Source organism: Sus scrofa, chromosome 1, assembly GCF_000003025.6.
Source record: "Sus scrofa isolate TJ Tabasco breed Duroc chromosome 1, Sscrofa11.1, whole genome shotgun sequence".
NCBI classification, from domain to species: Eukaryota; Metazoa; Chordata; class Mammalia; order Artiodactyla; family Suidae; genus Sus; species Sus scrofa.
In genome coordinates this window covers 272,584,674-272,603,594 of record NC_010443.5, presented here as the reverse complement: position 1 = coordinate 272,603,594, position 18,921 = coordinate 272,584,674, and the positions used below count along the sequence as shown (strand labels likewise).

At 54.9% G+C, this 18,921-nt stretch overlaps 1 protein-coding gene across 4 annotated transcripts in view; it reads left to right on the top strand.

Moving 5' to 3' along the window:
• AK8 (adenylate kinase 8) overlaps window positions 1–18,921 on the top strand; it is a 128,008-nt gene that overhangs the window by 22,074 nt on the left and 87,013 nt on the right. The window lies entirely within an intron of this gene.

The window sequence follows — 18,921 nt, the reverse complement described above, 5'->3', positions numbered from 1 at the left end:
ACTTTGGCACTGCAGTTTCTGTGAAAATCCATAGGCCTTCAGACTCTTGTAAATAATGCATCCTTTTTCTCTTGCTGCTTTCAAGATGGTTTTCTTTGGTTTTAATTTTCAGCCATTTAATTACGCTTTGTCTAGGTGGGAGTTTCTTTGGATTTATTCTTTGTGGGGTTTGCTGAGTTTCTTGAATTGATGTGTATTTTTTTTTCTCCAACCTTGGGAAAATTTCAGCCATTGTTTCTTCAAATATTTGTCTGCACCATTCTCTTCCTGCCCTCCTTGCAGGACTCCACTGGCATGAGAGTCAGACCCTTCCTTCTTCCCTCATGGGTCCCTGAAGCTCTATTCTTTTTTTTTTTTTTTCTAATTTTTTTCTCCATTGATAGATTTGATAATTTTTATTGAACTGCTTCAGCCCCATTAAATATTTTCTCTCTCATCTCCATTCTACTATTGAGCCCATCCAGTGAGTTTTTAAATTTTTTGTTTTTTCGGCTGCACCTGAAGCATGTGGAAGTTCCAGGGCCAGGGATTGAACCTGTGCCACAGCTGTGACAATGCTGAGTCCTTAACCCACTGTGCCACCTGGGAACTCTGGTGAGTTTTAAATTTTGATTGCTGTACTTTTCAGTCCTAAACATTCCGTTTGGTTCTTTCAGTCTTCTGTTTCTTGGCGGAGGCTTTCCGCGTTCCATTTCCTGAGAGCTTTGTCGCGGTGATGAGTGTTTTAAAAGTGGCCGCTTCAGTGTCTTGTCTGATGATTCCAGCGCTCATCGTGTTGGTAGTAATACATGATGTCTTTCCCCTGTGCGCTGAAATGTCCCCGCTTCTCCCTGTGCTAAATAATTTTGTGTCTTGGGCATTCAAAATACTGCTCTGAGACTCTGGGTCTGGTTTGAATGCTGTGGCAAAGGGTGATAGTTTTGTGGTAGCAGGTGGCTAGGCTCAGGTCACCAGTTCTAACCACCTCCTGTGGGTTGCAGTTTCCACCTGAGCTCTGTTCTCCAGCCTTTGCAGTACCGTGTGGGTCTCTGCAGCCCTGTGCCATGTGGGTGCCACTCAGTGGCGCCCGGGCTGTGGTCAGTGCCATCCCTCACTTCTCAGTGTCTTTGAAAGGCTGTCTGGGGTCAGACCCATGCCTGCCCAGTGCGTGGCTGAGCCAGAAGCCCATAAGCAGCTTTGTCTGGTTGCTCTCCTGAGCTCCCCTCTTGGCCCTCTTCTTGGTCACCTCCAGGGACACTCTTTTTGGTCTTCCGGCCAGAAAGCTGGGACTTGATCTACCTGTCTCTGTCACAGGCGTCCTGTGACATACTTGTGCCAGGGCCAAGTGGTGGGAGGCCAGAGAGAGGAAGTATTCGTGGGGCTTTGCTCTGTTCTCTAGGGGCTGGAGAGGAAGGGTCCCCTGCACCCTCAGAGTCCCAGGCCGCTCAGGCCCCCTTTGTCACTGCTCCTACAGCCGGGTGGCCTCAAGGTGGGAGACAAGAAAACGGCTCATGGCGATCCCCCCACTCTCTCTGAGTGTTCCCCTTTTTATTAAAGTGTTTCGATTTGCAGTGTTGTGCTAATTGCTGTTGTACAGCAAAGCGGCTTAGTTATATACATACATTGTTTTCTGAAATATTCCTTTCTGTTAAGGGCTGTCTCCCGAGATTGGATACGGTTCCCCGGGCTCTGCAGCAGGACCTCGCTGTCTAGTCACTCCGCATGTAACAGTTTGCATCTGCTACCCCAGACTCCCCGTCCATCCCACACCCTGCCCCTGCCCCTCGGCAACCACAGATCTGTTCGAGAGGCCTTACGGCTCAGGCCAGAAATAGCCTGGGATTTCCTGGAGTGGCTCAGTGGTTAACAATCCCAGCTGGGATCCATGAGGATGTGGGTTCGATCCCTGGCCTCCCTCAGTGGGTTAAGGATCCTGTGTTGCCTCGAGCTGTGGGGTAGGTTGCAGATGCAGCTCGGATCCTGTGTTGCTCTGGTTGTGAAGGCGCGGCTATAGCTCTGATTCGACCCCTAGCCTGGAAACTTCCGTATGTCAGGGGCCGGCCCTAAGAAAAAAGAAAAGAAAGAAATAGCGGCTCCTGGCCCAGTCTCTGTCCCTGCCCATCTCAGGTTTCAGGCTGCTGGAGAGACCAGGCTAGGGACCGGTTTGGTGGCATCTTGAATTTTGGTCTTCTTCCCCAGGTCCCCTACTACCATATAAGTTGAGTCCTCAAATAGCTGCCCCTTGTGTTCTGTCCATGCATTATAGCTGCTTTCATGGGCTGGGCTTACTCTGTCTTGCCCAGAACTAGAAATTGTGTGCTTTTTTAAAAACACGTGTGTGGGAGTTCCCGTCGTGGTGCAGTGGTTAATGAATCTGACTAGGAACCATGAGGTTGCGGGTTCGGTCCCTGCCCTTGCTCAGTGGGTTAAGGTTCCGGCGTAGCCGTGAGCTGTGGTGTAGGTTGTAGACGTGGCTCGGATCCCGCGTTGCTGTGGCTCAGGTGTAGGCCGGTGGCTACAGCTCCGATTGGACCCCTAGCCTGGGAACCTCCATATGCCGTGGGAGTGGCCCAAGAAATGGCAAAAAGACAAAAAATAAAAAATAAAAATAAAAAAATAAAAAACACACATGTATCTTTTTTTTTTTTTTTTTTTTTTTTTTTTTGTCTTTTTGCCTTTTCGAGGGCCACTTCCTGCAGCATATGGAGGTTCCCAAGCTAGGGGTCTAATCATAGCTGTAGCTGCCGGCCTACGCCACAGCTCACGGCAATGCTGGATCCTTAACCCACTGAACAAGGCCAGGGACCGAACCCCCAACCTCATGTTCCTGGTTGGACTCGTTAACCACTGTGCCACGACGGGAACTCCAAACACACATGTATCTTTGAAAGATGTATGTGTGCATTTGTGCTCACTTGTGTACACGCTGTGTGTGCACACACGTGCACACACACACACACACTCTCTCTCTCTCTCTTAAAAATTGATGGCGAGGCCCCAGTCTGGAAAGGTACCCGCCCCCCCCCCCCACCGCCAGACTCTGGTAAAGCAGCAGCAGCTCCCCCAGGCTGGATCCGTGTGTCCTCAGCCACAAGGGCACGAAGCACGGGAGCCGCAGATAAGCTGCAGCCTGAGTTTCAAAGTCCGGTCTGAACAGTGTGTTTCCCTCTGACTTGAAAGTGCTCACAGCGGGCTGACGGCCCCGCCGCCCAGCCCCGGCAAGTGCCCAAGTAACTTTTAGGCTTTGCGGTCCCTGCAGTCTGTGTGGCAGTCACTCCACTCTGATGTAATGTGGAAGCAGCCGTACGTGCCGCCCAACTGAAAGGGTGTGGTTCGTCCCAGTAAAACTTTATTTATAAAGACAGGCAGCCGGCTGGATTTGGCGCAGGGGCTGTGGTTTGCCAACCCCTGTTCTAAACGATGCTTTCACGTGATGATAAGGACACGTTTGCCCTTTCTCTTCAGTCCGAAACGAGAAGCAGACCTCCAGCGATGTTAGAAGAAAAGCTGCTTCACCAGAGACTTTTATTGTCACCAGGTCTCCTCCTTGTGACCTGGCTCCCATGCCCACCAGGCACAGTTCCGCACATCCAGTCCTGTACCTGTCGCAGGCCCTGCAGTGTCCTTCCTGTGGGGCCCCGCCCCCGCCCCTGTGCATCCTTCTCTGCCCCTGTGGGCTGGGTGACCCCTGGGGCCCCAGGCTCACTCTCCGCAGTTGGGGACAGAGCCTGGCATGACCAAAGCAAGGCTGACCAAGAAGGTTTGGGATGGGACCATAAACCCAGAGTGAAGGAAAAGCAGGCCTGGGAAGGTGACTTGTTCCAGAAGCTCCTGGAGGTGGGGACGGGGCAGTCTGCGGAGGGGTGGAGGGGGTGGCAGGCAGAAAGAGGCAGGGGCTGGGAATACACCCAGCCCTGCCCCCACCTTAGTTCAACCAACCTCAGATCAACTCTTGTTAAAACTGACGCATCCATCAGACACCCTCATTTTTTTTTTTTTTTTGGTCTTTTTTTGTCTTTTCTAGGGCCACACCCGTGGCCTACAGAGGTTCCCAGGCTAGGGGTCTAATCAGAGCTGCAGCTGCCAGCCTACACCACAGCCACAGCAATGCGGGATCTGAGCCACATCTGCAGCCTACACCACAGCTCATGGCAACACTGGATCCTTAACCCACTGAGCAAGGCCAGGGGTCGAACCCGCAACCTCTTGGTTCCTAGTCGTATTCGTTATCCACTGAACCACGACGGGGACGCCGATCTGTTACCCTCTTATCTGGGAAGCGGTGAAACAGTCATCTGTCAGGGATGAGGGGCCGGGCAGAGCGTCGCGAGTGACTGGAAGCAGGATGGCAGTTTCTGTGCCTTAATCCGCAATTAATTATGATTCGCCAGGTGGAAGTGGACTCCGACCTGGCAGATCCCCAGGCTGGAAGCATTCGGTCCGCTTCCCTTCTCTTTGCTCTTTAGAGGGAAGCTCTTGCTCCTCCTTTCCAGCACTGTTTGTCCCATCCCACCAAACGGGGTGGGTGTCGCTTCACGTCCCCTGACTGGAACCCCTGGGCAGGACGGGGGCTGTGTGTTTTACTCAAGTATAGTTGATGGGCGGTGTCATGTAAGTCGCAAGTGTACGGCATAGTGATTCACGGTCTGTAAAGGGTACACTGCACTCACAGTTATGACACCGTGTTGGCTCTGTTCCCCGGGTTGTGCGTACATCCCTGTAGCTGTTTTATCGGTAACAGTTGTACTCTCACTCCCCTGTCCCCAAGCTTCCCCTCCCCGCTCCTACCGGTAACCACTAGTTTGTTCTCTGTATCTGTGAGTATGTCTCTTTTTTCTTTTCTTTCTTTCTTTCTTTCTTTTTTTTTTTTTTTTTTTTGGTCTTATTTTAGGGCTGCACTCACGGCACAGGGAGGCTCCCAGGCTAGGGGTCCCATTGAAGCTGTAGCTGCCAGCCTATGCCAGAGCCACAGCAACGCCAGATCCGAGCCGCGTCTGCAACCTACACACAGCTCACGGCAACGCCAGATCTTTAACCCACTGAGCAGGGCCAGGGACCGAACCTGCAACCTCAGGGTTCCTAGTCAGATTCGTTTCCACTGTGCCACGACGGGAACTCCTGCCTCTTTTGTCTTGTATGGACTCGTTTGTTGCATTTCTGTTGTTTTTTTAGATTCCACATAGAAGTGATATCATACCATATCTGTCTGTCTCCATCTGACTGGTTTCACTCAGCGTGGTCCCTCCCATCCATCCACGTCGCTGCAAATGGCCTTATTTCATTCATTTTTAGGGCTGAATAGTATTCCGTTGTGTTTATGAACCACATGGAAGCAGACCTCAGCGGACCAGCTGTGGCTGTAAACTCGTGGGCAGGGAGCACGTGTTTGGTTCCTGCCCCAGGAGGGCCCTTGCTGAGGAAGGAACTCGGGCTACTGCTGAGCCTCGGTCGCACCCCTGTCAGGCCGAAGTCTGAGCAGAGGTGGCTGCACAGTCTGCATCAGGCTCCGTAGAGGCAGCAGGCCCCCCACACCTAGTCCAGACTGCCTCTCAAGACGCTTACCCCCCAGACCACTTGTGCTCCAGGAGCTTGTGTGGGACCTGCCGGCCCTTGGTGCTCTGCTCACAGGTCCCCCACCCTCGAGTGCGGTCGCTTCACTGGTGCCTGGGCCGCTGGCCACTGCGATGCAGGAGGCCCGGGGTTCAGGCAGGCAGGAGGGCAAGGCCAGCCTTTCGGCTCGAACCCTCCCCTGAGCCCCAAGAGGAGCCAGCCAAGCAGCAAGCTCAGCGCCTCGCCCGGGAAGGGCGGAGTCCGTGTTATTACTACCCCACCCTGCAGCTGAGGGTCCCGGTGCGCCCGAAGCTGCAGAGCAGAGTGGCAGGGCTGGCCAAGTGGCAGGGCTGGCCAGGGTGGACCCGGGCTGAGGGCTCTGAGGCTGAGCACCAGCCCATGAACTCCGCTGGCCCAGGTCTGATGTATGGCCTCCTTAAGGATCCCCAGGCCCTGCAGACCCCCCCCCCCCCCACCAACGCAACCCCCGGGCGATAGGTTGTTCATTTGTGTGTTTTCTTAAGCGGCAGACGCCTCGGCAGTGAGCCAAACACTCACCGCCTGCTCTCAAGGAGCACAGGTTCTGGCTGTGGGGAGACAGACGATAAACCAAATGAGCAGAAAGTGGGGAGTCAGGATGTTTGCTAGCGGCTCACGTCGCATGTCAGTCTCCGGAGAACGAGGGAGGGCCTGGCGGACCCCCGCCCCCCACCCCGGGGTGAGGTGTGGCCGGGAGGGGGAGGGGATGCCTCTGCGGAGCCCGAGGGCAGGATGGGGGTGGCCGGGAGGGAGGAACCGCTGTCACGTTCCTGGTGGCCTCCCACCGACTGGCATGGAAGCCGGGCATCTGGACACCTGAGTGACCCCCAGACACACCGTCCTTCCCAGTCCTGGGACATTTGGAACCATCTTGCTCTGAGAAAGTCATTATTGTTTTTCTTTCGAGGGCAGCACTTGCGGCGTATGGAGGTTCCCAGGCTGGGGTTGAATCAGAGCTACAGCTGCAGGCCTCCACCACAGCCACAGCTACGAGGCATCTGAGCGGCATCTGTGACCTCCAAGCAGCTCACAGCAACGCCGGATCCTTAACCCACCTTAACCCACCAGGGATCGAACCTGCATCCTTACGGGTACTAGTCGGGTTCATTACTGCTAAGCCGCCACGGGAATGCTCAGAAAGTTATTGTGGTAATTTACAGCATCCCAAATTAAATGTTTCTGGAGTGGAAGCTGCGTCCCCGCCCCGCCAGTGCCCTCGGCAGAGCGCTGTCAGCATCACACGGTCCGCAGTGACTGCTGAGGGGGCTTGGGGCTGACTGCCACATCCGGCATCCCATTTAATCTTTCTTTTTTTGTATCTCCAATGTCTTTTTTTTTTCTTTCTTGAAGACATTGTTGTGTTAGTTTCAGGTGTACAGCAAAGTGATGCATTTATGCATACCCATATGTCTCTTCTCTCCAGATTCTTTTCCCTTATAGGTTATTACAAGATACTAAGCCCAGTTCCCTGTGCTGCACAGTAGGTCCGTGCCGCTTGCCTCTTTTATGTTCGGTTCTGTGTATCTGTTAATCTCATCCTCCTGATGACCCTGCTAATCTTCATGCCAGCCCACGGAGGCGAGGCTCTCATCACCCCTATTTAGGGAGGCAGGATCTCAGATTTGCAGAGTCTTGCTCAAAGCCCCACCGTCAGGCCCAAAACCAAGATGCAGACCTGGGACTGTGCCTTTGGCCACTCCGTCCTGTCTAACTGTTGCTCGGCTATGCCTCTCCAGGGACTGCCTCCCTTTCCGGGGCCTCCGTTTCTCTGTCTGTGCAATGCTGGGCTCCGGCTTGAGCCCAGGGGCTCCCTCTGGCCTTACATTCAGATTCTGATCCTGTCCAAGCCCCTGTTACCTGCCGAGCAAAGAAATATCTCCTTTAATTTGTTTTAAAATTTCTTCTGAGCTTCCAGGGGCATCCAGCAGCTTTTTCATCTCTTCCCGGTGGAGACAGGATTTCAAGAGTAAGAGGTGAGGCTCCTAATTATGTGCTTTGGTTGTTCAGAAAGAGAACAAACCCTCATCCAAGATAAACAGGCTTTCGTGCTTTTAGAGAGAAAAATGACACATATGCATATTCATTTCTATGGTAATTATTATTATTTAGCTACGCAGGGACTGGAATTGGTAATTGAGAGCACAAACAGGAGGCAGGGACGAGTGCTCAGGGAGAAAGAATGCGATCATGACCCATCAGGATTCTGCAGTTGGGGTTGCGGTCTTTCCGCTTCTTTTTTTTGGTCTAGTGCCGTCTCTTTGAAGAATGTCTTTGAAGTGACCATCAAAACATTAGAGCACGAGAGATGAGCACGTCGTCTTGGAATTATCTCGGCAGCTGGGCGCCGTGGGCCCACCGGGTTGTCTTCAGGGACACCCAGGTTCTTGGTGCCCGAGACGGCCCCGTTGTTCAGACCACATCCGTAGGGCGAAGGGAAGCTGGGATGCCAGGCAGAGAGTTCACCAAATGCGGGGGAGAAGCCCCAAACCAAAGCGAGTCCCAGCGGCTCCGTGGCCGTGGTCGCCGCCCGCCCTCCACTGTTGGGATTGCTACGCACCCTGCCCCTTCTTTGGGACCCGGCCCACCTCCTGTGGCTGCCGTGGTCTCTTCTTGATCCTTTCCTCATCGCGTGGCCGGCGGGATTACTTTAAAGAAAAAAATCGAGCACATTTATTTCCTGACTGCAGCGCATTCATCTGGTTCAGAGTTCAAAAGGCGAGTTCCCCGTGTGGCTCAGCGGGTTAAGGACCCGGCCTTGTCCCTGCCGTGGTTCGGGTCACTGCTGAGGTACAGGCTTGACCCCTGGCCTGGGAACTTCCACATGCTGTGGGCGCAGCCAACATAAACCCAAAACACAATGAAAATTTAAAAGGTGCCCGGGTCCCCCTCAAACTCCTGTCCCCAGGCCACCTGGTTCCCTTCCCCAGAGGCCACTGACGTGAACGCTCTGCCGAACGAACGTCCTTCTAAGATGATTTCATACGCGGAGAAGGCGCATCTGTCTTTTGAAAACACATGTCATTGTGTCCGCGACGGCTGAGGACCTTTCTGCTTCCCATCTTCTTGGCGTGTGTACTTAAGGCCCGGCGAGGAGCTCCCATCGTGGTTCAGCGGAAATGAGTCTGACTAGCATCCATGAGGATGCAGGTTTGATCCCTGGCCTTGCTCAGTGGGTTAAGGATCTGGTCCTAGCCTGGGAACCTCCATATGCCACAAGTGCGGCCGTAAAAAGACGATAGATAAATAAATAAAGCCCTGCGAGACCAGGCCCGCCTGCAGCCCAGCATCACCTCTGGCCCCTCTCATCTGTGCCTTCCGTGCCTGCTGCCCACCAGACCTTGGTGGGTAGAGCCCAGGGGTGCCCAGTGGTCTCCCTCCTCTGGGCATCCACGCCTTGGGTCACCCCTGCCCTTGCGTGGGGGCGGGGCCCACAGAATGCGGCAGAGGTGGTTTCGCTACGTTGCCTGAGGCGTCCCATGGCAGACCCGAGCGAGAAAGACCCTCCGTGCCAGCGGCCGTGCTGGAGAAGCCCATGCCGGCAGCCTGAGGACCGCCTCCAGCCTCCAGCCAGCGAGGAACCAGAGCCCTCAGCCACAGAGCAGCAAGGAGGTCAACTCTGCAACAACCCGAGTGAGCTTGGGAGCAGCTCCTCCTCAGTCAGGCCTCCAGATGAGAGCGCAGCCCAGCTGCCACCTGGGTCACTGCCCTGGGACCCCCAGCAAAAAACCTGGCTCAGCAGTGCCAGACTTGTGGAAACTGTGCAGTAAGTCAGGGAGGAGGTCCCCAAGGCTCCCTGGGACAGGGTCGCTCCCCCACCCCAGCGACCAGTGCCGGGTGTGTGTGTGTGGGGGGGGTGACTGTACAGAAAATGCGAAATTAGACCTTGCGTTCGCAGGTTAACTTCTTTTTGATCTTTATTTTTTTTGGTATTTTATTTTTTTTCCTTTATTGATCATGCTTTTTTTTTTGTCTTTTTTTTTGTCTTTTTCTAGGGCTGCACCCACGGCATATGGAGGTTCCCAGGCTAGGGGTCTAATTGAAGCTGTGGCCACCGGCCTACACCACAGCCACAGCAATGCCGGGTCCTTCACCCACTGAGCTAGGCCAGGGATCGAACCCGAAACCTCATGGTTCTTAATCGGATTCGGTAACTACTGTGCCACGACGGGAACTCCCTGATCTCTTTTGATATGTGGCAGGGACTGTTCTGGGTCATGTTGGGGATAAATAGACTTTGGATTATGGAACCAAAAGTTTAAGAATTTACTTGTTAGGGAGTTCCCGTCGTGGCGCAGTGGTTAACGAAACCATGAGGTTGCGGGTTCGGTCCCTGCCCTTGCTCAGTGGGTTAACGATCCGGCGTTGCCGTGAGCTGTGGTGTAGGTTGCAGACGCGGCTCGGATCCCGCGTTGCTGTGGCTCTGGCGTAGGCTGGTGGCTACAGCTCCGATTCGACCCCTAGCCTGGGAACCTCCATATGCCGCGGGAGCGGCCCAAGAAATAGCAACAACAGCAACAACAACAACAACAGACAAAAAGACAAAAAAGACAACAAAAAAAAAGAATTTACTTGTTAGGTTTCTAGAGTCTGGCTTCTTTTTTCCTGCTTGGCCAGAGATTTATGCTCCCCTGCCCCTGACGGGAGTCAGTATTTTACGGTGGAAATGCTCGCCTTTCGGCCCGATGCTGGTCTGCGGAACCGCGAGCTGTTTGTTTTCTTCGTCCTGGCAGCGTCGTCGGGCTGGTATTAATTCCGCAGCTCCCATGCTGTGACGGTGGGAGCACAGGATGTTCTGGCCATTGTTTTGACACCTGGGTTTGTAGATGTCACTGGCACCCTCGAGGAGTGTGGTTGATGGATCCGAAGCTCTGCTGAGGCCGGGGCCGTGCGCTCCTCTGGTCCAAACGTGGTCAGGATGGCGGGGTGTCGGAGGGGAGCCTGACCTCCTCTCGGAAAAGTTAGGGTGGGCATCCGGCGAGGCGGGGCTGGGGGCCGGGCTGGCCAGGCTGGAGCCCGTTCACATCTGTGTACACTGTGGGGTTTCTGGACCCTGCAGTGTGCTGTCGGGCTTGTTGGTGGCACGTGCGGCCCCCCAGCTGTGCGCTGAGCAGCAGCAGTGCCCCAGGGGCTCTGGGGGCAGCAAATGCTCAGGACGTGTGTCAGGATCCCTCTCCCTGCGGGTGGGCAGGGGGAGAAGTAGACGAACGCAGGACAGAGCCCCTGTAAGGGACCCAGTGATGCTGGAGACAGGAGTGGCCTCGAACACCCAACCATGTCCCCTGGGGCAGGTTGAGCTCGGATGCAGAGGCCAGAGCAGAGGCCTGCCTCCCAAGAGCTGCAAAGGCCCAGCAGGAGGACCGAGGAGAAGGGCAACCCCACTCCCCATCCCCAGGCTCTTGGTGTGACTTGGTTTTTCGGTCAGCTGCCAACTGTGAAAGGCGGGGCATGTCAGAGGCTGGAAAGAGTCAGCAGCTGCAGGTCCCCAGCGCCCATGGTCGGCCAGCCCATCATTGCACCTCACCCTGAACACCAGGAAGCGGGACGATTCCCGCTTTCCACATAAGGAAATTGTGGCTTCGCTGGAAGTGAGGATCCGGCGTCCCCATCCGGCTCAGTACCGTCAGTCGGTAGGATTTGAAGGAAGAGTTCCCTGGTGGCCCAACAGGTTTAGGATCCGGCATTGTCACTGCTGTGGCTTGGATTCGATCCCTGGCCTGGAAATTTTTGTATGATGTGGGTGCAGCTGAGAAAACAAAACGAAACAAGCTATGGAAACTAAAGTGGGTGATTTTTTAGCTATAATCTGTAATGTATGCACTACCCCCAATTTTATTTAGTTATTTAATTTTTTTTTTTTTTTTTTTTTGGTCTCTTTAGGGCTGTATCCTTAGTATATGGAGGTTCCCAGGCTAGGGATCAAATCGAGCTGTCCTTGCTGGCCTACACCACAGCCACAGCAACACAGCATCCAAGCCATATCTGCGACCTATACCACAGCTCACGGTAATGCTGGATCCTTAACCCACTGAGTGAGGCCGGGGATTAAACGCTCATCCTCAGGGATACTCGTTGGGTTCATTACTGCTGAGCCACCATGGGAACTCCCCCGCACCCCGCCGTTTTACTTATAAACATCCCCAGTACCTGTAATTTTAGCATTGGTTAGAATACCGGAGCAAAGGCATCTATGCATATATTGGGGGTGGACGTACATTTTATTTTTTGAGACAGTGGAATTCACTGGCCTCTAGACGGATGAATTCTCCTTCTCTGAAGCCCCCCGCACGTTCCCTTTGGATGGCTGGTTAGGTTGGGCGTTTCCTGGAGCAGCAGGATGGGGTCTAGTCTCCTGCGGCAGCGGAACGTGGGCCTGGGTGGAGCTGAGCTTAGGAAGCTGTGGCAAGTGGTCCTGGCCTCCTGGCGGGTGACAGCGATGGTCCCCCAGGACCTGGACACACCGGGGACAGCTGGACAGAGGGAAAGTGACCGAGTTTGCCCCCCTGTTTGCCCAGCTGCTGACCTGGGAAGGCAGCTTCGAAAGGGAGATGTAGCCCTTTCCAGGGTCTCACGTGAACCTCGCGAGCTCTTAGGACAGAGACGGGCCCTGGGGCTGTGATGCACCTGCCTCAGGTCAGGCACCCGTCCTCACACTTGTTAGCCGTAATCTCAGGCAGTCAGTGAGGGAGTTTCTCTTGGGTGAGTCTTCCTGCCCCTGTTTTACAGGCCGGGAGACTGAGACTCAGGGCTTGAGGTAATTCAGGATCACAAGGCTGCAGGGTCAGAGCCAAGACATGGACTCAGCCACGGCCCTGCCCAGGGCCAGCGCTCGCCCTGCGCCTGGAAGGACAGGCGTGTGGGGGTCCCAGGACGCGAGGTGGAGGGAGCGCCGTCCCGAGGAGGAGGCTGGCTGCCTGGGCTGAGCCGGGCCTGGGTCGGTGGGTTTGCAGCCGAGAGAGGGGAATGAGGTCTGAGGGGCCCCTCGGGGCCAGTGGGTGCACTGGGACATCAGCACCCAGCTTGGGCCCAGCCGTGACCTTCAGGGTGTACTTGGGAATTCCCTGGGGGAAGAGCCATTTCAGTTGTGGATCAGACCCAGGCAGCGTGTCGGCCCCTCCCCAGTGTCTGGCCCGGCTGCTCGCGATTTCAGGAAGCTGGCAGAATTTCAGTGGAGAATCAGGCTGCACGATGGAGAGGAAGCTGTATTTTAACGTGCACAGACGCTTAGAGGCAGGGCGGTCCCTCGTGCGGTCAAGGCCTCTTTTCCCTGAGGAATTATTAGCAGTGCGAGGCTCTCTCTTAAAATGCCTTCGTCAGACCAGGAGTGTCTTTGTGAGAAGTTGCCTGGGCCAGTCCTCTGGTTTTGCAGATGCCGTCTGCTGCCTCTCGCAAGTCAACTGGCCAGTTAGGAAAGAGTCCCTAGTGGCAGAGTTGGGTCAGCCAGGCGCGGGGGTGGGCAGTAGGTGAGCCAGTGACTGTTCCCCCCCAGGTGCTGTCTGTTGGACAGCCCCCCAGACCCGGCGCTTCTGAGCTTCCCAGTGGAAGGCAAGCGTGGGGCATGCTGCAGTGATGGAATGAATGGTCCCCGTCTTTCCGTGGAGACCCTCCCCCCGCTGCACCAGCGTGGTTGTTTCCCACATGTTGGACCCAGGCTTGGTGGCCCAGGCGGCTCCTGACGGTGGTTTCAGAGGAGCAGACTGCCCTGGCAGGCCCCCGTCAGGCTTGGCAAACGGTCGAGCCCTCTGCAGTGGGTCTGCGCTAACCCATGACCTGCTAGACTCCCTCGCTTTAATCGAAATGTGTTTCTCTCCAGCTGTCCTCAGTTCCTATCTGGAATGCCAGTTACTGCTCTTTCTAAGAGATTGTCTTTTTAAATGAATTCTTTATATTAATTTCTACAGTTGTATTTTTTTCTCTTTACAGCTGCCCCTGTGGCATGTGGAAGTTCCTGCGCCAGGGGTGGAACTGGAGCTGCAGCTGGGGCTGTGCCACAGCCATGGCAACACCGGCCCTGGATCCAGCTGCAGCTGCAACCTGTGCAGCAGCTTGTGGCAACGGCGCCTCCCTTAACTGACTGAGCGAGGCCAGGGCTTGAACCTGCGTCCTCTCAGAGGCGATGTCGGGTCCTTAACCCCCTGAGCCACAACGGGAATTGCAGGGTTCTGTGGTCTCAAGTGGGAGTCCTTCTTGAAAGTAGGTAGAGGAACGGAACATAATTCACCTTGCGCGGTGGTCCTCCTGATGAAACCAGTTAGCAGGGACCGGGCCGTTTCTCTGTCGCCAGGCACTGTTCGGGGTTTGTTGTTGTTGTTGTTGTTGTGTGTGTGTGTGTGTTTGCTGATGGTCCTCATGTAAGTGCCCCAGCAGCCACGGGTCGTGTGGCTGGCAGTGTCCCCGTTTTGCACAGAAGGAGCACAAGGCCCCCAGGGATCCCGGTGCCTGGTTGAAGGTCACACGCTGGCCGTGGCACAGGCTGATCCCCAGGGCCCTGCTCCTCACCGCTGGCGTGAGCTGACACCCTTACGGACTAAGCTTGTTTCGAAGAGGCATGTCTACACCGCAGCTGTGCTCTAAGATGTTTAGAAGGAACGGACCGTTTGCTGGCTGTTGTTGGATGACTGATTTCTTGTGCTTTCAACTGGGTCTGAAGCCGAGAGCGAAACCTGATTCTGTGAAGCGAGTGCTCCCTGCTGTGGGTCCCCTCGGTGTCGCCCCAGCCTTGGAACTGGGGTGGCGCTGGCCCATCTGGGGACAGAACGGGGTGTTTTTCCACCAGGGTCTTCCTCAGTAGAGCGGCCCCGCAGACGTTTCATGTGAATTGATTTTAAACCCTTCTTTAGCTGTTTGGAAACTAATAAAAAGCCTCCCACACATTCGCATCCGTGCTTCACCCTCGTTAACGCCCAGGCGATCCCTGGCTTGCAACCTGCAGACGGAGGAGTATCCCGCGTTCGCAGGTGTGAGTGCTGTGCAGGTGTCATTGATGATCAAGGATGGAACTGTCGGCTGTCTGGAAAAGTTGCTCCAGAACATTCCAGCCCCTCTGAGCACATGCACTGTTGGGCTGTGCACAGAGAATGGCCGGGCAGAGCCTTGGCGGGGGGGGGGGGGGGGGGGCAGAGCCCGTGTGCACAGGGCAGGTAACCGAGTACTGTGCCCTGTCCTGGAGCGCGGTCGGGAACGCCAGCCGGGGGTGCCCTGTCCTGGAGCGCGGTCAGGCACACCCTCTGGGGTGGCTGCTGTTTGAGATTGAACTTCGAAGTAAACATTCTTGCTGGTCCTCTTTCAGATGCGTTGGATCCAGAGGTGATCCTAAGATGCCGCGTCGTCGTCGGGCCAAGAGCCTCATGGTTTTGTATAAACCAAAGGAGCTGGTACAGGGCGATGTGATGTTGGCTTCTTTGTACTCGTCAAACACTCTCATTGTTCTCACTGATTGCCTTTCAACACATCCATTTCCCAAACTTGGTCTTTTAGTATGCATTCCTTTTCTGGCTGATAAAATCTCCCTGTTTTTCTCCTCCATATGTTGGGAAACCTTTAAGGTCCGTCAGAGGAAAGGCGGGGGCTGGGGGTGGGGGGAGCAGGCCTGCGATGCACCTTGTGAGGCTTCCCCGGGTTCCGACTTGGAGCCGCGTGGCTCCGGTTTATTGAATCCAAACCTTCAGCCTCAGATTGCCTCCTCGGGCCTGTGAGGAGGCAGCACTCAGCGGGGGATGGAGCAGCCTGGGTCTGCGCTTGGACCGGGAGCTGGACCAGGGGGAACCCGGGGGAGCGCCCCCCTCTGGTCTGAGGAGGAGAGGGGAGGGGCCGAGGGGCACCGCATCAAAAAGGCCGAGGGCCCAGAGGGCGCGAGTCTGGCGGTGCGAAGCGGCTAATTGCGCTTTAATACTGGTCACGGGGCAGGAGAGGCCGGTGTTCACACAGAGCGGCGCCCGCTCGGTGGCGGCGGCCCACGCTGCTGGGCCTCGCCAGGTTCCCCGGGCTGGCTGGCTGCTCTCCCTTCCCTTTTCTTCGTCGGTGACATCTGCTCGGTGCCTGTCCCTCCCGTGATTCCGTACCCCTCGCAGCTGTGCCGACCTCCAGCTCTGAGCCGGCGTGTGGAGTGCCCTGAGCAGACGGCCTTTTTGATGTGTGATAAAACAGAACCGAGCCACGGGGGTATGGCGAGCGGAGGCATCGGAATATCAATTAACCTGCTCCGAACAAAGCTGCAGCTCCAGAGTGCAAGAGACATTTCGCTGAAGTGTCAGGAAGATGGATAATGTATTCTAATTAGGGACCGACTGCTACCTCCGCATCCAGCCGCTCCTGGAAGTCAGGCCCACGGCCCTCACGACGAGCCTCACCGGTGTCCCATCACGGCAGGGCTCGGATGCTGCTTACTGATTTATGACTTCTGGCTTTGCCAGAATTTGCAGCCATTAGCTTGCTCTCAAACCCAAGGGGTCCGTTTTGCAGCTGGGCCCTGGCACATGACCTCTGTAAACGCAGGAGCTCTGGGAGGGCGGGTCTTGTCCGGGCACTAAGCCTGGGGCTCCCGTCTCAAGGATGCTCCCTGACCCACACTCCCTGACGCCACAAAGGCCTGGGTCCCCGGCCCTTCCTTCCCAAGTGGCCTGGTGCGGGGATTGAGGGTTCCAAGGCTGCCTTCCCCAGAGGCGTGGGGCGTGGGTGCTGCCCTCAGAGGCCCCTCGGCAACCTAATTTTGGGGGGGCCACCTCCCGAGTCTGGGGAGTAGCCCCAGAGAGCTGGTGGCCTGGTCTTCCCTTCCGAGCCCCCCCTTCTTCTTCCTGAAATTCCTCATCTGCACGGAGAGACGGCGCACCGGCGAGGCCGGCTAATTAGGGAGACGTGCCTCACTTTGCTGCACTTTTCCTGTGTAATTGGAAGGCCCGCTTTCTCCAGTCGGCAAGAGCTGTTCCCCTGAATCGTTCTAAAAGCTTTGGACCACATGCTGATATCAGCTGCACATTTATGGGCGAGATTAGAATGATTGCTCCGTAATGCAGTATAAAAGCAGGGGTCTTTCTCGGTGCTGCGCGGAGTTCCAGCTTTCCTTCGGCTTCAAAGAGCCCAAAGGCAAAACCCAACTACCAGCCCTTGTCCTAGAAGAAGGGATCCATGGCTTCGGGCTCCCCCGACCCCCAAATCCGGGAAAAGCAAAGGGTCTGAAAGTGGCCAAAGTTCAGAACAGGTGGGTCAGCCTCCAGAGTGTAGGTGGGGGAGCTCTGCGCCCCTGTGCCCATGGCGGGCGCACGATGTTTGCTCTTTTTAGGAGCTGCAGCCAGCGCCCAGCTGGCTCTAACAAGGACTTAAGGGAGCACAAGGCTGTTAAAAAAATGTTCTTTTGCACTTTTGCTTCATTAGTTCGAGAAACCAGGGGCTCTGCGGCTGTGCGTTCTCCTGCATAATTTAAGAAATTAATGAAAGCATGCCTGATTTTTCCAATACTCTTTACTCTGTAAATTTGTTTTGCTTTTTTTAAACTGTCAGTCGAGGCTCTCGGAACCTACGTATTTGACGGTTGAAGAAACATGCCCCCCCCCAAGAGAGGCGTTTCTTGCCCTCCCCACGTGGTGTTTTGTAGGTCAGGTGTTGCGAGTTACGAGTGACCCCGCGCCCATCTGTCCATCCTCCCACCTTCAAGCACCCAAGTCCGTGTAATGACTGAGAGGGAGGGGCTTATGGCGGAGGTGGGGGGTGGTCCTCTTCTGGGAGCCGGTGTCACAGACCTCAGCTTCAACTTGGAGTTGTCTGGCCGCCCCCCACTCCCCGCAGAATGGGGACCTGAGGCAATTTGTGGTTTTACTGCACTCTTCCAAGTTTCCTTTATCTGACCATGCATGGAAAGCAGTAATGGTGTGTGTGTGTGTGTGACTCTGAACTCACAGGATTTGAAAGGACTTTAGAAATTGTTCAGTGTGAACCATTGCCGAGGGACATCACACTCACACACACCCTTAAACAAATGGGAAGGTAGTGTATGGACGTGGTATTGCATAGATTAATCTGCGCATTTAGTGTCATTCCCAAATCTTGCAGAATTTATGTTTTGGAACTTAGACAATATAGTTTTCTGCCTCCTTAGAAGAACAACTTTTTGAAAAAAAGAAAAAGGAGGAGATACCCTATTAGATAGAACAAAAAATTATGAAGCAACAGTAATTTAAATGGTCTGAAGGGAGTTCCCGTCGTGGTGCAGCGGAAACGAATCCCACAGGAACCATGAGGTTGCAGGTTCGATCCCTGGCCTTGCTCAGGGGGTTAAGGATCCGGCGTTGCCGTGAGCTGTGGTGTAGGTTGCAGATGTGGTTCGGATCTGGCGTTGCTATGGCTGTGGTGTAGGCCAGTGGCTACAGCTCCGATTCAACCCCTAGTCTGGGAACCTCCATATGCCATGGAAGCGGCCCAAGAAATGGCAAAAAGACAAAAAAAAAAAAAAAAATGGTGTGAGGGGTTCCTGTTGAGGCTCAGCAGTAACAAACCCGACTAGGATCCATGAGGATGCAGGTTCCATCCCCGGCCCCGCTCAGTGGGTTAAGGATCTGGCATTGCCGTGGGCTGTGGTGTAGGCCAGCAGCTGTAGCTCCGATTCAACCCCCAGCCTGGGAACCTCCATATAACACACCTGTGGCCCGAGTGTGGCAAAAAAAAAAAAAAAATCTTCTGAAGCAATTCTCTAACTGTACCAAGAAGGGGCTGAAGCCCAAGGCATTTCAGCCCCTTGATGAAATCACTAAGGAAGAGGAATTTGAACTGAGGCCTCATAATGCTCTATTTGGGACTTGGCCTTTTTATTTTATTTTTTTTTCAATTGGCCATGGTGTTCCGTGGCTTGATGTGGGGTCTCAATTCCCAGACCAGGGGTTGAACCCAGGTTGCAGCGGTGAAGGCACTGAGTCCTAACGGGTAGACCACCAGGGAACTCCCTAGGACTTGTTTGCAAGAAAAGGGGGCTTTTTTTTTGACCTGGTCGTTCCTTGTCTCTCCTTTCTGAGCGGTTGTTCCTCACAGCGTGATTCCCAGCAGTGAAACCCTCTGCAGTTGAAAGGTCCAGTCGCGGGCGAGGCAGGCTCACTCCCTGGAAGACGTGGGCCAGTGTGAAACGAACGGGTGGTTACAGCACAGGATGAAAAAAACCAGGACGTAAAATATGTATGTTGTGGGAGTTCCCTTTGTGGCTCAGAGGTTAATGAACCTGAGTAGGGTCCGTGAAGACGCGAGTTTGATCCCCGGCCTCGCCCAGTGAGTGGGTCAGGGATCTGGTGTTGCCGTGAGCCGTGGCATAGGTCACAGACACGGCTCAGATCTGGCATTGCTAAGGCTGTGGTGTACACTGGCAGCTGCAGCTCT